At 42.5% G+C, this 18905-nt stretch overlaps 1 long non-coding RNA gene across 3 annotated transcripts; it reads right to left on the bottom strand.

Annotated features, from left to right (window-relative positions):
- Positions 1–3470: 3470 nt before the first annotated feature.
- Positions 3471–15693, bottom strand: LOC111094688. Of its 3 annotated transcripts, none has more exons than XR_005386073.1 (3): positions 15569–15693; positions 3886–3987; positions 3471–3652 (listed from the first exon to the last, which is right to left on the bottom strand). It is a non-coding gene; the product is annotated as an uncharacterized LOC111094688 (long non-coding RNA). The 3 variants fall into 3 exon arrangements; XR_005386071.1 differs by having other exon boundaries at positions 3886–4048; positions 15569–15684; XR_005386072.1 differs by having other exon boundaries at positions 3886–4048; positions 15563–15671.
- Positions 15694–18905: the final 3212 nt, after the last annotated feature.

Genomic DNA, 18905 nt, shown 5'->3' with positions numbered 1-18905 from the left:
GTTCTTAGGTACACGTACTTGCACATATTTTATGAAATACAATTGGAGCATTTATTCTTTCGATTTAGGTGGACTTGTAATAACACACACAAAAAACATAATGGACAACACTTTTGTCCCGCTGCTATTTCTCAGCACAGTATAAATTATTTTTTGAGTGCAATAGAATGTTCCTCCACATCCAGTAAGAAGTACCTTTCTCTTACAATTTCACAAGCTGGGTCTTATGACAAAATGAGTTGGTTTGATTGAAAGGAATGATGGCTTTTATTCCAAAAAGAAGCAAACTGAAAATTACTGACTATTTTCTGGAACAAATGAAAAATGCACAATATATGCTTTAATGTTGTGGAATTTGTTTATCTGCAAGAATTTTGTACAATATCATCAGTTTATTTCTCTCTAAACAATGAAAGAATTAAATAAACATATTTTCACATGTATTGTTGCTTACATGTCAGCATGTAACATTGACTATTCTTTGGACAATCTACTAAACTTTTTTTTTTGTTTGAGTGAAGCTTTTGAATTTTTAATAGTGAAAACTTGGACAAGGTAGAGGAATTTGTTAAGAAGCAATTTTCCTTTATACTGAGTGATTTTTAATAAGAACAAAGGAAATAACATGTAACCTGACCTTGTTTTAAGAAGCTAAATTCCCATTTGAAAAATGTATCTATAATATTGGTTTCATAAAGCAGAATAAAGAGAAGCATAGTTGAAAATGCAAATGAGGATGTAGAAGCAAAATTAAAATAATGGCCGTTTTTTCACCATGGGCACCAGAAAGGCCATAATGAACTGAAAGTCCTGGTGATTTTAAGTTTCTTACGGCCATGTGCAAATGGAATAGAGTGGACAAGGTGGTCTCTGTATTGGGTGGTGCAAGGGTCCATCTTTGGTGTTCATGTGGTTAAGCTACACTACCCTCTAATCCATCAAAGACTAGTCCATGTGTTAACTGTGAATGAAGGCATTTTGCCCGTGTTTTACATCTGCCATATGTTAACTGTAAGGCAAGCCACTTATTCTAAAGAGAGTGGGACTCATACAATCAGTTGAAAAGGTATAAACCAAAAACTGATGTTTCTCTGAGAAAGAATAAATTCTGCCTAAAGAGTATAGTCTCAACTATTCCAGCCTACAGACCTGTCCTACAGATTTCAGGCTTGCCTGCTTCCACAAAATGCATGAGCGAGTTCCTTGAAATTCAAGAGACGATAGCTGATATATAGATAGATAAATGATGATGATCAACAGATACATAGCTAGGCACATAGATATTATAAGTAGATGGTAGACATCTATAGATACGTAGTCATGTAGAGATAAATGATAAATAGATGATGGAGAGATAGATCTGGGGATACATAGATATGGATAGATACAATAGATGACAGGTGGGCTAGATATGAAAGATATGGTGGGTGGGTGGATAGGTAGATATGATGGATGGATGGAGAAGGAGATAAAATGATAGATGATAGTTATGGATGGATGAAGAGATGAATAGATGATAGATACGATGGATGGATGAAGAGGTAAATAGACGGCAGATGTGATGGACGGATGGATGGATAGATAGATAGATAGATAGATGATATAGGGATGGATGGATGGATAGAATGGATGATCAATGGATGGATAGACATAGATAGATAAATAGATCGATAGATGATAGCGAGATAGAGAGGACAAATACATTGATACACCCTACTGATGGTTCTGTTTCACTGGAGAGTACCCTGAGTGGTAAAAGTGGGACTAATCAATCCTGCGTATTCCAAAGGGACAAGGCTGCCGCTAGGACGGGATGCACCATGTCTTGTGCAGTTAAGTCCTGATGTTGCTGGACCCAGTGGACAAGCAAGTGGGTGAGGAAAATTATGCAACTTAGGCAGAGCTGCCAGGGGTTCTGATCTCTCCAGATGCCACAGCAGCAGGGCACTCCCTCAGCAGGAGACCCTGAGGTCCCGCTTTGGGCATGGGGATCATGCCATGTAGGGTGGCAGGAAGCCATGGCAACTCTCAGGAGTAGAGCTGATGCACACACGTGCTCTTCTCTGGGGTTTTACATGTGTGTGCACTCACGTGCCACCCTGTGTATTTTATATATAATATGCTGTCACCTGATGACTTATCACCCATTAAAATGGGGCTAAGAAGAGAGAGGGAGCGTCCATCCTATAATGGCTGCGGAGACTTGTGGATGAAGGGCCTTCCATTTCAGGTAAAGTGACAGCCTTCTGTGGTCCACACTTGTGCTGCATGGACTGTGTGCCCTCCCTCCCCTCCTTCTGCACCACAGAGGAAGCCCAGCATCCCATCTCCTTGCCTTCCTTCCAGCCAGGGTTCTGGGGGGAAACCGTGTGCTCCTAGGGATTGGCTTTCCTTCAAACCCTGTAGGGAGAAGCCTGGCAAAGCCCCTCCACAAGCATCTTCCATCGGTCTGTGCTGGTGTACTAGCTCAAGGTGGTCCTCTGTGCCACACTGAACATGCCAGGGCCAGTCCCCACCTCAGCGGCTGCAGACCAGGCACCTATGGTTGTCCTGTGCAGCAAACTCTGAGCCTGGAGGTCCTACCAGTGGCCTCCCTCCTGCCTGCACTTCCTCCAACGGCACCAGATTCTCTGAGCTGACTTTTGTGCAGGTGAGAACACCTGGTGGTGGAGGTGGTGGATTCGATCTCCTCCGTTGAGCCCTGGGTTATGGGATTTGTTTTGGTGATATTTCATCCTAAGTAAAGACCTGTCTTGGGTCACCTGGTGGCTCAGTCCATTGAGTGTCTGCCTTCGGCTCAGGTCATCTCAGGGTCCTGGGATCGAGTCCTGCATTGGGCTCCTTCCTCAGCAGGGAGTTTGCTTCTCCCTCTCCTTCTGCCTCTTCCCCAGCTCACACTCTCATTCTGCCTCAAATAAATGAAATGTTAAAAGAAGAAGAAGAAAAGAAAAAAGCTGTCTCTTCCTCAGAGGTGGGAGATGGGCTTATTTGCTCAGGACGAATGAGAGAGAGAATAAGCACATTTTTAGGAGAACAGGAGTCCCATCTGAATGTTCAAATACATGAGACCACGTTGTAGGGCAGAGATGAGCGGTGACCAGTGAAAGTGTCTGTGTGCGGGAGACGAATGACCCTTCTGTGCTTGGCTACAGAAAGCAGAGTCGGGGACAACATTGGATTTTGCAGAGGTTGAAATTTGGCCTCTGCAAAATTAGTCAAAGAGGATGCTTCTGTGTAGGATGGATCTCTGGGCCTTCACGGGGAGCAGAGCAACATCCCAAGGCTGCGATGACAACAGGAACATCAAATTGTCATATGGACCCTACCTTATGACCATAACTACTCCATTCTGTTGGCTTTCAAAATGCTCCCTGGATCTATCTGCTATTTTGGTGGAGGAAACAAAATCTAAACGCTCCCTAAAGTGGAATCACGTTCCATAGTCTGTTTCTAGTCGAACTTACATTTTGTCCTGATGATTCCCAATGATCATTATATCCTGGAAGTTTATTAGTTGTTGCTTTACTTGAATGCAGTTGTTTTAACAGCAAACATCATTCTCCATGTTTGGGTGTTTCTGGCCATTGGGTTCCAGGGTTCTCTGACGCTTCAAGGAACGGGGTTCATTTTTCTTTTTGTTTTAAGATTTTACCTATTTGTTTGACCGAGAGAGAGAGAGACAGAGAGAAACGGGATTTGTTTTGATGCTTTCAATGATAGTTTGCAGGGAATGAGTGCTCAGTGTCGTGGCTGAAAAGCTCTGGCCCCTTGCCTTGGCTTAGAATATCTTGAGGTATCAACCCTCCTTCCAACCCCCTGAGGCACAGTCTACACCCCCTGCTACAACATAACCACCGGTTTATTTCTCTCTTTGCCCAAACTTACCTTTTATGATTGCTTGTACGCATCCTTCTTGTAAGCCATCAGTGATGAACCTCCTGCGTGCCAACCTCCATCCCAGGGACAGAAATGGCAAGATGTTTCCTTCTGAAGTCAAATTAAGGACATAACTTGTCTGCTATGTTGAATATGTCTCCTTCCCCAAAATCTGTGTCAACAGGAAACCTCAGAATTGTAACCTTATTTGGAAACAGGGTGTTTCTAGGTGTCATCACGTTACGATGTGGGCAGGCTCCCATGCGATGATTGGGGTGTCCTCCCATGAAAAGGGACATTGGGACCCAGGGCAAAGACCATGTGAGTGAGCCACAGAGAGGATGGCCCTGCGACACTGGAGACAGAGGCCAGGCTTTGCTGCCAACCAAAAAAAGTAGGAGGGAGGCAAAGCTGGATTCTCCATCAGGGCTTCCAGAAGGAACCAACCCAGCCCACCTTGACCTGAGACTTGTGGCCTCCGGAGCTCTGACAAATAAATGTCCAAGGGTCAGCCACCATGTTTGTTGGGACTTTTCCCCCAACGACTGTGACAATCGCAGTTTGTCAAGCACGTTCATCCCAGCAGGTTGTCTCCTGCCAGCATTTTCTGAGCAGCAAGACAAAACATAGGCCAGAAAGGCAAGGTCTCCTGAAGGGCAGAGCCTCACCTGGATGGACCTCCCTCTGGAGCTCCGTGTATTCTGCTCCCAAACAGCCAGGAAAAAAAAAATGAAAAATCACATGGCGCTCTGATAACTGGCCTTCTGATCGAGTCTGCCAGATAGCCACAGCCTCAGCGCCATCCCCAGCAAGACTGTGAACTGCCTCTGCGTCCGTGTTGGAAGAAAAGAAAACTCAAACAAAACAAAAATAAATAGATAGATAGATGATAGATAGATAGATAGATAGATAGATAGATGATAGATAGATAGATAGAAACATAATGGAGATGTGCTTAAAGCAAATTAAGAATTAACTGGGATCAGAGGGCACATATTGCTGATCTTGTTCAATGTGTATGTGTTCATTTTAGTTCCCATTACCTTTGAAAAATACTGAAATGTACACAACGTCGAAGTGTGGACAGATGGAAATATAACTTTCAGAATACTTCCATACCGTGAAATGCTGTCATGAGCAAGGGTGTTGAAAGGATGTCACCACCTTTCCCAAAACGTGTCCCTTGGAACTGGAATTAAGACGAGCCATATTTAAAAAGAACAACTCAGAGGAAGAGCCATGGACACAATGGATTAATTCACATGCACACAGACACGTGCAAAGACTTGTAGATTTTCTTTGTGTGTGTAAAACTGATGGGAACATTTAATCCATAAGGAGACACAATATGTAGTGCATCATTGTCAAGTTTCTATTGAGTTTTTTTTTCCTTCTGACTATTCTAAGCATGTAACTCAGTGGCAACTAGTGAGATTTTTTTTTAAATTAATTAATTTATTTATTTATTTGAGAGAAAGAAACCATGAACAGGGAGGAGAGGCAGAGAGAGACGGAAAAGCCTCCATGAGCAGGGAGCCCAACGTGGCGCTCGATCCCAAGCCCCTGAGATGATGACCTGAGCTGAAGGCAGACACTTAACCCACTGAGCCACCAGCCACCCCCACAACTGTGAATTTTAATGCATTCTCCTAGGCGTGTGTATATACCACTCTCACAGAGTGAAGGCTTCCCTTTGTCATTACTCTTTCTTTTTCTCCTTGAAAATACCTTCTTTACAACACCTCCTAGGACCACCATACCTAATTCATACTCAGTGAATAATTATTTCATATAGTCAGTGAATAATTATTTCAAGTTTTCCTTACTGAAAGGAACCAAGCTCCACCTCCACTTCCATGCAATCCTGCACCGTCACCAGCCCAGCCTGCAAACACCACCTCTGCGGATTCCACACAGCCCACACTGTCCTTTATTCTGCTCTCAAGTAGATCTTCGAGTCTTCTCCTACCCGAGAACATCCTCTTGGTCTGCAAACCAACATCTGCGTTTCCTCGTGCAAGTGATACTAAGTGCATAACATGTTACCTTTTCTTGCAATGTGTTTTGTCACTGGGTAGAAACAACAGTCTTCAGGAGCAGAGACTGTGGTAACATTTAGACAATTTCTAATGATGAGCACATAGACGCTGTATCTGCTGGAGGGACACAGTTGGACTAGCAGTTCTTGGGCATCATGGATGAGGTTACTAGTACCCATTAAACATCAAAATAAATACACCTAAAAAGTAGATCCAAGCGCAGATCGCATTCTACCGCCTTTAAAACGTATGTGATGGAAATGACCTCGACACTGTTAATATTTGAACAATTAGTATTTTTATTATACCACGGACACCGATTGTTCTTTTGAAACAAACAAGCACAAAGTAGTAACGATGCATAGCGTAATTTACCGCTTCTAGGTAATTGTGTTGCGTTGAGTATCGATTTAAACAAAAGCTGGGTAGGTAAGTTAAGATTTTAATAAGCCTTTGAAAATGGCTCGACAGCAGAATGGTATGATGAGTTGAAAATTCAATATCCCATCTTCTTTCTCCCAGCTGATAGACTGGTACCGATTTCTGCAATCGGAGAGAGTACTTTGGTTGAAAAGAATTCTGAGTCAAATGGGGTATTTACTGGGCTCACGTGAACAAATGTGCCATTTAACAGAATTTCAAGTATTCTGGGCACAAAATGAACAGAGAAGCACCCTGATTTTTACCCCCACGTTTGGTCCAATGTATTGCTAATCAAGAAGCATTATTCAGCTCTCAATTTAAATGATTATCCGTACACCCTGACTGTTCCTATTTAAGAATAATCATGCCTGATTTATATGTAAGGAGAAATAGATTGTTCTACTGGAATTGTTGCTGCTCAAATCTTCACTCCAGAGAATAAAGGGTAGAATGTGGAGAACTGCCCCAAATCTCGCCACCGCCATCCTTGCATGAATCCTGGGTGTTTCCTAGCACTGTTATCGTGCCCCCATTGAAATCTCGATGCCCAGACGCACAGTGGCACCTCCCTGATATGTGAATTTGCAGAGCATCTAAGACTGTTCAGTCTTACAATAACGATACCAACTGTTATGATTATGGTTACGCAGCTACTGCTTAAGGAGCGTTAATTCTGACTCGGTAGATCTGAAGAAGGACGCGATAATTTTGCATCTCTAACAAGCTCCCATATGATGCGGAGGCTGCTCGCTGGTCCGCGGACCACACTTTGAGCAGCAGGGCTGCTGCAGACACTCAAAGATGTGCAGCAGTGAAATCCAGATCTCTTGATTCTACATAAGTATATGTTATATACTAGATGACCCCGAGTCAAATCCATATGCAGGTCTCTGAGATACAGAAGAGGCTGCATAGAATCTTGCAAGAATGTCATTTCACAGACCCCAAACTGTGGTTTTTCTAAGAGGGTGAGCTGCTAGTGAATTCTGATCATGCATGAGCAAAAAACATTAGAGAAATGTGGGACCTTGGCTCAGGTGCACAGCACTACCTGACTCCTCAATTGATAAGCATACTATTAATTACAATTGTGTAATATTAATGTACACATTATATACTAATATACAATTTACAATATATCTATAATATATAGCATATAAATCATATTATGATAGTAATATCTTAACTTTAATACTATTTAAATAATATTAACACTGATTTTACTTATTTAAAATTGATAATACTCATATTTTTAAAATTTAATTAATTTATTTTTTTAAAGATTTATTTATTCATTTATGATAGACATAGAGAGAGAGAGGCAGAGACACAGGAGAAGGGAGAAGCAGGCTCCATGCAGGGAGCCCGATGTGGGACTCCATCCCGGGACTCCAGGATCGCTCCCCGGGCCAAAGGCAGGCGCCAAACCGCTGAGCCACCCAGGGATCCCCTAAAAATTTAATTGAAGTATAATTAGTTAAAATTGATAATACTGAGGATCTCTGGGTGGCTCAGTGGTTTGGCGCCTGCCTTAGGCCCAGGGCATGATCCTGGACTCCCAGGATCGAGTCCCACATCAGGCTCCCTGCATAAAGCCTGATTGTCCCTCTGCCTGTGTCTCTGCCTCTCTCACTCTCTGTCTCTCATGAATAAATAAATTAAATAAATAAATAAATAAATAATAAATAAAATAAAATTGATAATACTGATATTTTTGTCATAATATTAATTTTACAGGGAAGCTATGTCAATGAGAAGTTTATTTCAACACACACACCAAATAGAAAAATTCTTTAATATTATTTTGAGGGCAGCCCTGGTGGTGCAGCGGTTTAGCACCGCCTGCAGCCCAGGGTGTGATCCTGGAGACCCTGGATCGAGTCCCATGTCAGGCTCTCTGTGTGGTGCCTGCTTCTCCCTCTGCCTGTGTCTCTGCTTCTCTCTCTCTCTCTCTCTGTGTCTCTAATAGTAAATAAATAAATAATCTTAAAAAAATAAATAAATAAAATTATTTTGAAAGGAAATCTTTAAAAAATGTTTTTTCATCCAAATTTCAGTTAATACGATATGCAGCAACTACACTGTAGTAAAAATAAAGAGAAATAACATGTGGGAAGTATAAAAATGTTAGTGACACAACTTAATACCAAGCCAATGAATATAGGTCATAATTATTGCACTCCTGTGGCCAAGGTCAGCTGTAATATCTAAAATGTGTTCCAGGGCCTGTTTTCTTTTCTTTTTTTTTTTTAATATAAGATTTTTTTAAAGATTTTATTTATTTATTCATGAGAGACAGAGAGAGAGAGAGAGAGAGGCAATGACACAAGAAGAGGGAGAAGCAGGCTCCATGCAGGGAGCCTGATGTAGGACTCGATCCCGGGTCTCCAGGATCATGCAGGGCCTGTTTTCATTTTAAACAAATGTACCTAAAGTCGTATGCTAGAACATTCTGTGCAGTGTTTAATTCTGTGACTGGCAGGGAAGCAACTATAGGACTCTACCAGGGGAAATGTGGTGGTGAGTCAGCAGGAATATTCTCTCAAGCTGTGGTAATAGAACATCCATTATCTGAATATGGCTATCTACATTTAAATATAAACTAATTTAAATTAAATTAATTGAATATTCAGTTCCTCATTTTAAAAAGCTACACGTCAAGTATTTGATAGAGTGACTGCCATATTGGTTAGAAGACATTTCTGTCATCACAGATGGTCCAAGAGGACCCATTGATCTAGATGATAGAGGTTATACACGGTCATTATTTACTTCTCACTGCCTTTAACACTCACGCATAAGCAGAAACACACATACCCACACCCACACCCACACACCCAAATCTATTTTGGTGAATGTTGACGGGGAAACGTAGAGTACCAAGCAGGAGTAAGGAATTGTGATCACCGCGGAACAATTCTACAAACAGATGCGAATGAGTTATTTTCATTAGAGAAGCAAAGAGATCTTGAATCTAGTGATTTCCAGTTGTAGTTAGTCTAAAGACATATTTATTCACATTTTCACTTGTGCAAAATAGTAAATTTTTTTAACGGTAAATAAGAGAAAATAGCTGGCATGCCCGGGTGGCTCAGTCGGTTAAACATCTGCCTTTGGCTCAGGTCGTGGCCCCAGGGTCCTGGAGTTGAGTCCCGCATTGGGCTCATCTCAGAATCTCTCCATCTCCCTCTACCTGCCACTCCCCCTGCTTGTGTGCTCTCTGTCAAATAAATAAATAAAATCTTTAAAAATAAAAATACAGTAGCAATGGGCTTCTGTTTCTCTAACTCAATTCATCCAAAATAGTAGTAGTATCTGTCTTGCTGGAATTTCATAGTTTGTTTTTTTTTTTTCCAATGCAATGAAGTACTTTTTTTTTTGTTTTTTTTTTTTTGTGTTTTTTTTGCAAGGAAGTGCTTTATATTAAAAATTTCTAAAACCTGCTCATGGATCTTTATAGCAGCTTCATTCATAATTGTCCAAACTTGGATGCAACCAAGACGTCCATTAGTAGGTAAACAGATAAATCAACTGTGGTCCATCCAGAGAATAGAATATTATTCAACAATAGAAAGACATGAGCTGCCAGGCTATAAAAAGTCATGGAGAAAACTTAAATGCATATTACTAAGTGGAAAAAAGCCAATATGAAAATGTTCCATCTTGTCGGATTCCAACTCCATGACATTCTGGAAAAGGCAAGACTTTGTAGACTGGCAAAGATCAGTGGCTGCCAGGGAATGGGAGGGGAGCATGAAGAGCCCCAGCTCAGAGCATTTTTAAGGCAGAGAAATGGCTCTGTGTGATCCTACAACGACACATGCTTGTCATTGTACATTTGTGCAAACTCATAGAATGGACACCACCAACCCTGAACCCTAATATATAAACTGTGGATCTTGGGCATAATGAGGTGTCAAGGTAGGTTCACTCATCTTAGCAAATGCACCATCTGGTGGGGACGTTGGTAACAGGGGAAGCTCTGTGTATGTGGGGTCGGGAGCGTATGGGAAATCTCTGTACCTTCTGCTCAGTTTTGCTGTGAAGTGAAAACGGCTCTGAAAGATAAAGTAATTTTTTTGAAATGTGTATAAAATGGCATTGTGTTAACTTTTGACATTCTTCTTTACTGCTAGGATTTAAGAGAGGAAAGTGATCTGTTTATATGAACCCAAATATTGACTATTTCTGTTTTTCTTCATTTCTGACATTCCAGATTTTCCTCTGTTATTATGCCTCTCTCCTCTGTAGAATTTCTTTTAGCATTTCTTTCAAAAAAGTAGATCTTGGAGACAACTTATCTCAGTTTTTCTTGAACCGAAATGTCTTAACTTTGGCTTCATTCCTGTAGGGCATTTTTTTTTCCCCTACCTATAGACTCTACTTTGTGTGATTTTCCTTTGGAAAGTTAAAAAAGTTCTTCCAGTGTTTTCTGGTCTTTATGATTGTTTTCTATTGTGGTAAGAACACTTCAGTTGGAGATCTATCCTCTTCGCCGAGTTTTGAGTGAAGTATGGGCACAGCGTTTCATAGCACATCTCTAGAGAGTGTTCTTCCGGCATAAGTGAAACTTTAGTCCCATAGAATATCCAATCCCCACTTGATCCTTCTCCCCATTGCAACCACCATTCTATGCTCTGCGTCTATGAGTCTGTTTCAGTAGCCTCTGAAAAGTGGAATCACGTCGTACTCTCCAAAGAACGTACACACATGGCCAACAGGTGTATCGACATCACTTATCATCAGGAAAATGCAAATCAAAATCACCATTAGGAGGTCAGGAAATGACTTGGAGATGTTGCAGATGTGGGAGAGGATGTGGAGAAAGGGGAAACCCTTACACTGTTGGGTGGGAATGCAAGGTAGTGTAGCCACTCTGGAAAATAGCATGGAAAATCCTCAAAAAGTTGAAAATAGAGCTAGGTAGGTGAGGAACTAGCAATTGCACTATTGGGTATTTACCCCAAAGATACCAACATAGTGATCTGAAGGGACACCTGCACCCCAATGTTTATGGCAGCAATGTCCACAATCACCAAACTATGGAAAGAGCCCAGATGTCCCGACAGATGAATAGATAAAGAAGATGTGGTGTTTATATACAATGGAATATTACTGAGCCATCAGAAAGGATGAACTCTTTCCATTTGCAATGACGTGAGTGGAACTAGAGGGTATTACGCTAAGTGAAACACATCAGTCAATCAGAGAAAGTGAGATATGATCTCACTCACATGTGGAACTTTTTTTTTTTTTTTTTTTTTTTTTTTTTTTCACATGTGGAACTTAAGAAAGAAAACAGAGGATCATAAGGGAGAGAAGGAAAAAAATATAACAAAGAGGGAGACCGACCATAAGAGACTCTTAATCATAGGAAACAAACTGAGGGTCGCTGGAGGGAAGATGAGTATAGCGATGGGGTAACTGGGTGATGGGCATGAAGGAGGGCACAGGATGTGATATGCACTGGGTGTTATATAAGATGACAAATCACTGACCTCTACCTCTGAAACCAATAATACATTATATATCCTTTACTTGAATTTAAAAAATTAAAAAATCATGATGAATATAACCTCGCTTTTTTTCACGTGCCTACTGTTTTTTTTTTTTTTTTAAGATAATGTGTTGGTGACGATGTGCAGAAATTGGAGCCCTGTACACTGTAGATAGGAATGTAAATTGTGTAGGTGCTATGAAAACCTGTATGGTGTCTCCTCAGATAGTAAAAACAGGATTCTTGGAGAACACCCAGAGAGGCTCAGGTGGTTAAGCATCTGCCTTTGGCTTTGGTCATGATCCTGGGGTCCTGGGATCGAGCCCCATATGGGGCTCCCTGCTCAGCAGTGACTCTGCTTCTCCCTCTCCCCCTGCCCCTCCTGCTGCTCATGCTCTCTCAAATAAATAAAATCCTAAAAAATTAAAATAAAAAAACAGGACTCCTGTTATAATCCAGCAATGCCTCCTCTGGGTATTTACCCAAGAGAATAGAAGTCAAGACCTCAAAGGGCTGTCCGTACTTCCCAGGTTCACTGGAGAACTATTCAGGATAGCCAAGATGGTGGGAACAACCCAAGAGTCCATGGATAGATTTACGGATGAAGAAAGTGTGGTACCGGGATCCCCAGGTGGCTCAGCGGTTTAGTGCCTGCCTTCCGCCAAGGACATGGTCCTGGAGTCCTGGGATCGAGTCCCACATTGGGATCCCTGCATGGAGCCTGCTTCTCCCTCTGCCTGTGTCTCTGCCTCTCTCTCTCTCTCTGTGTCTCTCATGAATAAATAAAATAAAATCTTAAAAAAAAAAGTGTGGTACCTCCATCCGATGGACTAATATTATTCAACCTTAACAAAGAAGGAAATCCTAAAAAAATAAAATAAAATAAATTAAAAAAAGAAGGAAATCCTGCCACCTGTGAGAACACAAACCTTCAAGACATGATGCCACATGCAATAAGCAATCACAGATAGTCTTTACGATTTTTGACGAACACTCTGCTTTTGCGTCAGTCATTAATCTCTGAATGTCATGTATTATTTCTCTCTGCTTTCAACAACTTTTAGCAAAGTTTGTGAAACCTGTTTACCAGCTTGATGAAAAGGAGTGTGCCACCTTTAAATTATTATTATTTTATCCTCTTCAGAATTTGTGAAAATATGTGTGCCATTTTTTAATTATTATTATTTTATCCTCTTTAGAGTTTACTGACTTTCTGGACATGCCTTTTGTTAAATCTGGGAAATGAACCGGTATTATTATTTTTTCTTCTTCTCCTCCTGCTTCTTCTTCTTCTTCCTTTACTTCTTCCTCTGCCTCTTCCTCTTTGTCTTCCCGTTCCTCTCCTCCTCTCCCGTCTTCTTCTTTCTGCACCAATTTCTATCTTCTCTCCTTCAAGAATTTTAAGGAAAAGAGCCATAGACCGGTTGATAAGATCTTGCACATTCATTTGTTTCTGCCTCTTACATTTTCTTCTCTCTGTTGCTCAGATAAGCTGATTTGTATGGATTGATCTCTGGGTTCATGGTCTCTCCCTGCTCTTCCTTCCATCCTGCCATCGAGCTTCTCCACCTACATGACTTGAGTCCTTCCTGTATTGCTGCCTCATGAAATGTGCTTTTTGGTTCTGTTTTGCTGGGTTGACGTCTTAGCCACAACTTCCATCTTTCCTGTTATTTCCAGAATATTCACCTTTCTTTCTCGGAATGGGGTTATACGAGTTGCCTCGAAAGCTTTGTCTTGTAAACTTTCCACTTCTGGGTCCTGTTGGAGTTGGCACACGTTGACTGTCTCGTTGTCTGGAGAATCCTTGAGATTATCCACATCCTCTCATATGTCGAGTACTTTTGGATTTAGACCTTGCACATTTTGAATATTTCCCTGTGAAACTCGAGATCCCATTAAATCCACCTGGAATGTTTTATTATTTATTTTTATAAAAAATTTTTTTAGCTTTGGCAGGTGCTGCACGTGGTTCATTTCACAGCACAAATTCTAACCTGCCTTCCTGGGCTACGATTCTGGTTTCAACTGGCTATTTTGCTCTGTCTCACATGGGTTCCTACCAACAGCCTGTCTGCTTTCTGGACGGTAGCTTGCACCCACTCTTTTTCATCATCCTTTGTTATGTTAATTTTCATTTTTGCAATGTGTACAGAGCTCGGGTCCAGTCATGGCATCATAGGGTTCCCCATTCTCTCACACCAGCTCCTTCCACTTGACTTTGCCTACAACCTGCAGCTCCTGGAGCCCCTTGTCCTGGCCCTGTGCCTGGCCCTGACCTCTGTTGCATCCTTTGCATGACTAGGTAACGCATGACTGCCAAGGGGAAAGAGCTCGGAGACGTGGCTGCAACTCTAGCCCTCAGTGTGGCTGCCTAAGCTCTGTTCCTAGAGCTCGCTGGAGGGAGGCCGGGAGAGAGCTGTGAGCTCTGTGCTCTGTGGGGGCCCCTCTTCCTGGTCCTTTGATGCAATAGAGACGTTTGCTTGGTGCCCTTACTGTCCATAAATGCTGCCTTGTTACGCGAGTCCAGTCGGATGAAAGCCAGGAGCAATGCTCCCAGAGCCAGCACCAGCCCACTAGCGTATGGCTCCTCTTTGGCTTTCCACTTGCTTGTCCAGTCAAAACCAGATTAGGTTTTGAACCTAATCCTAAGAATTCAAAGATCTACCAAACTTACACCATATTCTACTACATCATTCCTCACTTACACGAGTCTTCATGGTGTTTCCTTATATATTCTATGCAAGATTTCGTTGTAATCAGAGCCAGTGTTTCAGGGCAGTGTGTTTAGGTCGTGTTCATCGGTCCTGATTTCCCGCCTGGTGATCCTGCATTCTATTCCCTTTTTCCGTTGTGGACTCCAAGGGGCTTGGAAAGGGTGTGGCCATCAAATGCTGATGCCCTGAAATTGGAATGGATTTGAGAGCCCTTGGGTGTTCACCGCGAATTGAATCTTGCTGGGGAACCTCAGGACTGACGATGACGTAAAGCTGAACCGAACATGTAAATCCTCCAAAGCAAAGTCAGCACCATCCCATCGTCTTCTTGTTCTGTACTGAGGGCTGGGAGCACCATCCTCACTCACGAATAAACCCCCTCTGCCCACCACGGAAGGCCAGTTTCTCCTTTTTTCTTTTCAAGGTGATGGAAACTCCATTCCTGGGGTTGTGTTTTCTGCCTCCGCTCCTCCACTCTTGCCTGAAGATGCCATCACATCTGAAGTGATCTGGAGTGCGCTCCATGACAGAGATGACATCATTCAAACCTTGCGCAAAGGCGTCTCTTGCTTTGTGATATCCTCACATCATACCTAGGAATCCTCGGAGTGAACGTGCATTAAATGTTCCCATCATGGGCAGCAAGAGGGAAGCCTGGGTGTGATGATCAGATGTGCGACGGGAGGGGGCCAGCTCAGCCTGCAGGCGGGTTGGGCCCCATGCAGAGAGGCGAGGTCCCCCCAATGGGTGACAACCCTAATGGCTTTGATGGAGGAAAGGTGAAGAAGGCTTTCCTCCAACGCATGCACACACCTTGGACATAAGAACCTGCAGTGCAGTGTCCCACAAGTCTGCCTTTGAGCACACCCAACACCCATTTATATTTAAACAGGCCCCTGACTTGGGGGAGGCAAAAAAGAGAGGGAGAGAGAGAGAGAATGAAATAAAAAAAAGAGTTTTGCAAAGAAGTTCTTTGTAGTTCTTATTCCAAAGCCCTGAAGAAGACAAACCTTCACCTGCCACCAGGAGGGGAGACGTCTGTGCCACTCGTCCTAAAATGCTGGCTGACTTTTTCTGACAACATGTGCGAGGACAGCAGGCCTCGGAAGCCCCGCCAGGCGCACACCTGCAGACACCCACGTGTGCACGAGCCCTGCTGTGACCTCATAAGGTGGCTTCTGTGACGAAACCAGCATTCCGTTGGGCTAGCCAGGCCCTCCCCTGGGGTAGAAAATAGGTCCCACAGGTTGCTCTGCTCTTCTGTCTCACCTGGAGTTATTTTTAGGCCTTGTTAATACTTAAGAGCCTCTTAATGCATTTCAGTGTTTTCCTGCACAAACCTGCTCTGAGCCCGCCCTGCCAAAGGAGCCCCCGAAGCCAAGTGCCTAACGGATTCCGCGGTTCTCCTCGGCCGAGTGTGCCAAGGGCCTTGTCTGCTTGCCCAGAATCTGTTCAGCTGTCTTTGGGTCGTGAGAGGTAATGAGAAACAGTGGGGATCGTCCCCCCCAAGCTGTGCGCGTGGTACCCAAGGCCCCCCGATGGCCCCAGAGCTCGGCCACGACGCCAGAGGCTCAGCTGCTCCTGCTCTCTTAAAACCCCATTTATCCTTCCTCAGAGAGCCGGGTGGTGTGAGCACACACTCTGTGCACTTGGCCACATGGCCGGCAGGGACCCGGGCTCCAGGGCCAACTGGGCACCATCAACGATACAACCCAAATATTTGTCTTCACCCAACCTCACTTTGTGGTTCCTAGAATAAGGGCATCATCTTCCACAGTCCTGCTGCCTTTTCTCAGAATCTCCAAGAACGTAAACGTTTCCATCGCTTGGGTGGCTAAACGTGTGGACTTCACAGCTCCTTCAATGTCGGTGAGGTTTTCAAGTGCCATGCAACACAAGGAAGAAATAAACTAATTAGGGCTCAACAGAACCGCCCCCAAAATTTTGGACTTTGTCCTTAAAAAAAAAAAAAGTGTTTGATTTGGAATGGATTCCTGTGTTGATTAAAAACAAGCAACAAAAACTAGCAGATTCTGGACTTTCTCCCAATCAGTGGTCGTAGTCTTTTGTTTGTTTTTGTTTTTGTTTTTAAGATAGGGTGGTCTCGTTGGATGAGGTAGGATGTTGGAATAAAAATACACTAGTTCATTCTGGACACATTTTATTGCACTAGGTTCGGTGGTAATGAAATTAGACGTGCTTGTTTTTTTAATATTTTATTTATCACATGGGACCCAATCCCAGGACCCCAGGATCACGACCTAAGCCAAACGCAGACACTCAACCACTGAGCCACCCAGGTGTTCCAGTGGAATATTTTTAATGACCAAGCATTTGTAAATACTTTTGATTGATTTTTTCCCCTTTGTATGCATGGTGGTCAAATTTCTGTGTGCAGATTTCTCTGTATAGAGTCCCCAAACCATATGTCATCTACATTTCTTGGTTGATACAAAAGGATATTCAAGGGTGATTTCTACAACTTTCATTTCAACCACATGTATTCAGTTTGGATGTGACAAATGTTATAGCCTGGATCAAAAAATTAATATTTAATCCTGCATTTGCTTCATGAACTCAAGATAATAAAACTCAGTAGGCTTTGGTCAATGTTAAATGATATGAATGTGGAGGTTTTTCACAAAAGGTGGACACTCAATACCTGCTAATTTAATGGAAATTTGATTTTCTTAAGACTTTATTTATTCATAAGGCTCACAGAGAGGCAGGCAGAGACACAGGCAGAGGGAGAAGCAGGCTCCTTGCAGGGGGCCCAATGTGGGACTCAATCCCAGGACCCCGGGATCACACCATGAGCCAAAGGCAGATGATCAACCACTGAGCTACCCAGACACCCCTAAATTTGATTTGTTTTATCTGCATGCTCTAAACCTCTAAATATTACATGATAATTCACTTTGTCATCCTAAATTATTTCTAGTTGATTTTTTTTTTTTTTACCTCAAATCTTCTGTTTCTGGTTTGATTTTTGGGTTTCTTTCTTTTTTTTTTTTTTGGGGGGGGGGTGTTTTAGATTCCCAATAAGATTGATGTGGGGATTTGATTATAGCTGCTAAAAACCTAATCATTAATAGTGTTAAACGAACCTCAGGGAACTTTTTTGTCTTAATGAACATTGACAACTCTATGGAACATAACGATGTTAGAAAAATATCTCTGTCACATTAATAACTCCACCAACCACAGAGCCATCTGGACTCTACTCCAGAAACCTTCCCTCACTAAAATTTCTTTAATAGCCCCAACCTGGGAAATGTCATGAATTCTTCCCTGATAGGGCTGAACATATGTCATATTTCTTTCCTCCTGAGTCCCTTGACAGTTCCATAAATCTAAAGTCACAGAATTAACAATTACATGCAACAAATAACAAATTTTACTTTGTAGTGTTATGGATGTTTATCTTCCTTCCTTTATCGTCCCTCTAGTGCTTGAGTCAGGAAATCTGATTTGTACATCCTGCTAAGGATTCAAAGACTTTTTCTATAGATGAGACTGATTTCAGAGAACTCCAGAGTTAGATGTAGGTTCTTAAAAAGTATTTATTTAATTATTTATTCATGAGAGACACACAGAGAGAGACAGAGACACAGGCAGAGGGAGAAACCTAAACATTTCGACAGGGAATCACCCTGTTCCTTACAAAAAGCTCTCCTGTCCTGGAGAAGCATGCACTCTGGGCTCAGTTCAGGGATCGGAGGACATTTCTCCTTTTCTGTCAGCTTGTGTGTCTTTTATTCCTCACCAACTCCACTTGAGACACCTTGTTTGTTCAGTTTGACAGATGGACAACAGAAATCTGTTAAATAATGGGACGACCCTGTCCAGGGTCACCCAAGCAATTGTAGATATGAATCCACATGTCCCAGACCCAATCCTCTCCCTCTTTCCACTGAACTTGCTCAACGTTTAAACAAAAGGAGATGCCAGTTAGGACCATTACTGGTTGTTTGACCATCTGTATAGTCTTGGGTTTCCATCAGTGATTTGCATTCAAGTTTATTGAGCACCAAAGGTTCTTTGTATTAAGCTTCATCGAGTTCCCTTTGTTAAGACAAGTAGAGGGCCGAAGTATGGCACGCATACACATATCCATAAATACCGGTGGAAACATTGACATAACACGGGAGACCAGGCTCGAATGGGAGAACTCACTTTTATACTTACATCTGGAAACTGGGAATGTGTGTCATCTACTAGTCTCTCGAATGAGCTATGCATGCCATGACGTCAGTGACCATCCATCAGGCACCATGATGCCTTCAGACTTGATACCTCCAACACATCTCTCACCTTTGCCCGTGATTATAAATTCAACAACCCATCAGAACC

The sequence above is a fragment of the Canis lupus genome, chromosome X (assembly GCF_011100685.1).
Source record: "Canis lupus familiaris isolate Mischka breed German Shepherd chromosome X, alternate assembly UU_Cfam_GSD_1.0, whole genome shotgun sequence".
Lineage (NCBI taxonomy): Eukaryota > Metazoa > Chordata > Mammalia > Carnivora > Canidae > Canis > Canis lupus.
Note: the sequence above shows the minus strand (reverse complement) of the source record. Positions and strands in the feature narration are given on the sequence as shown.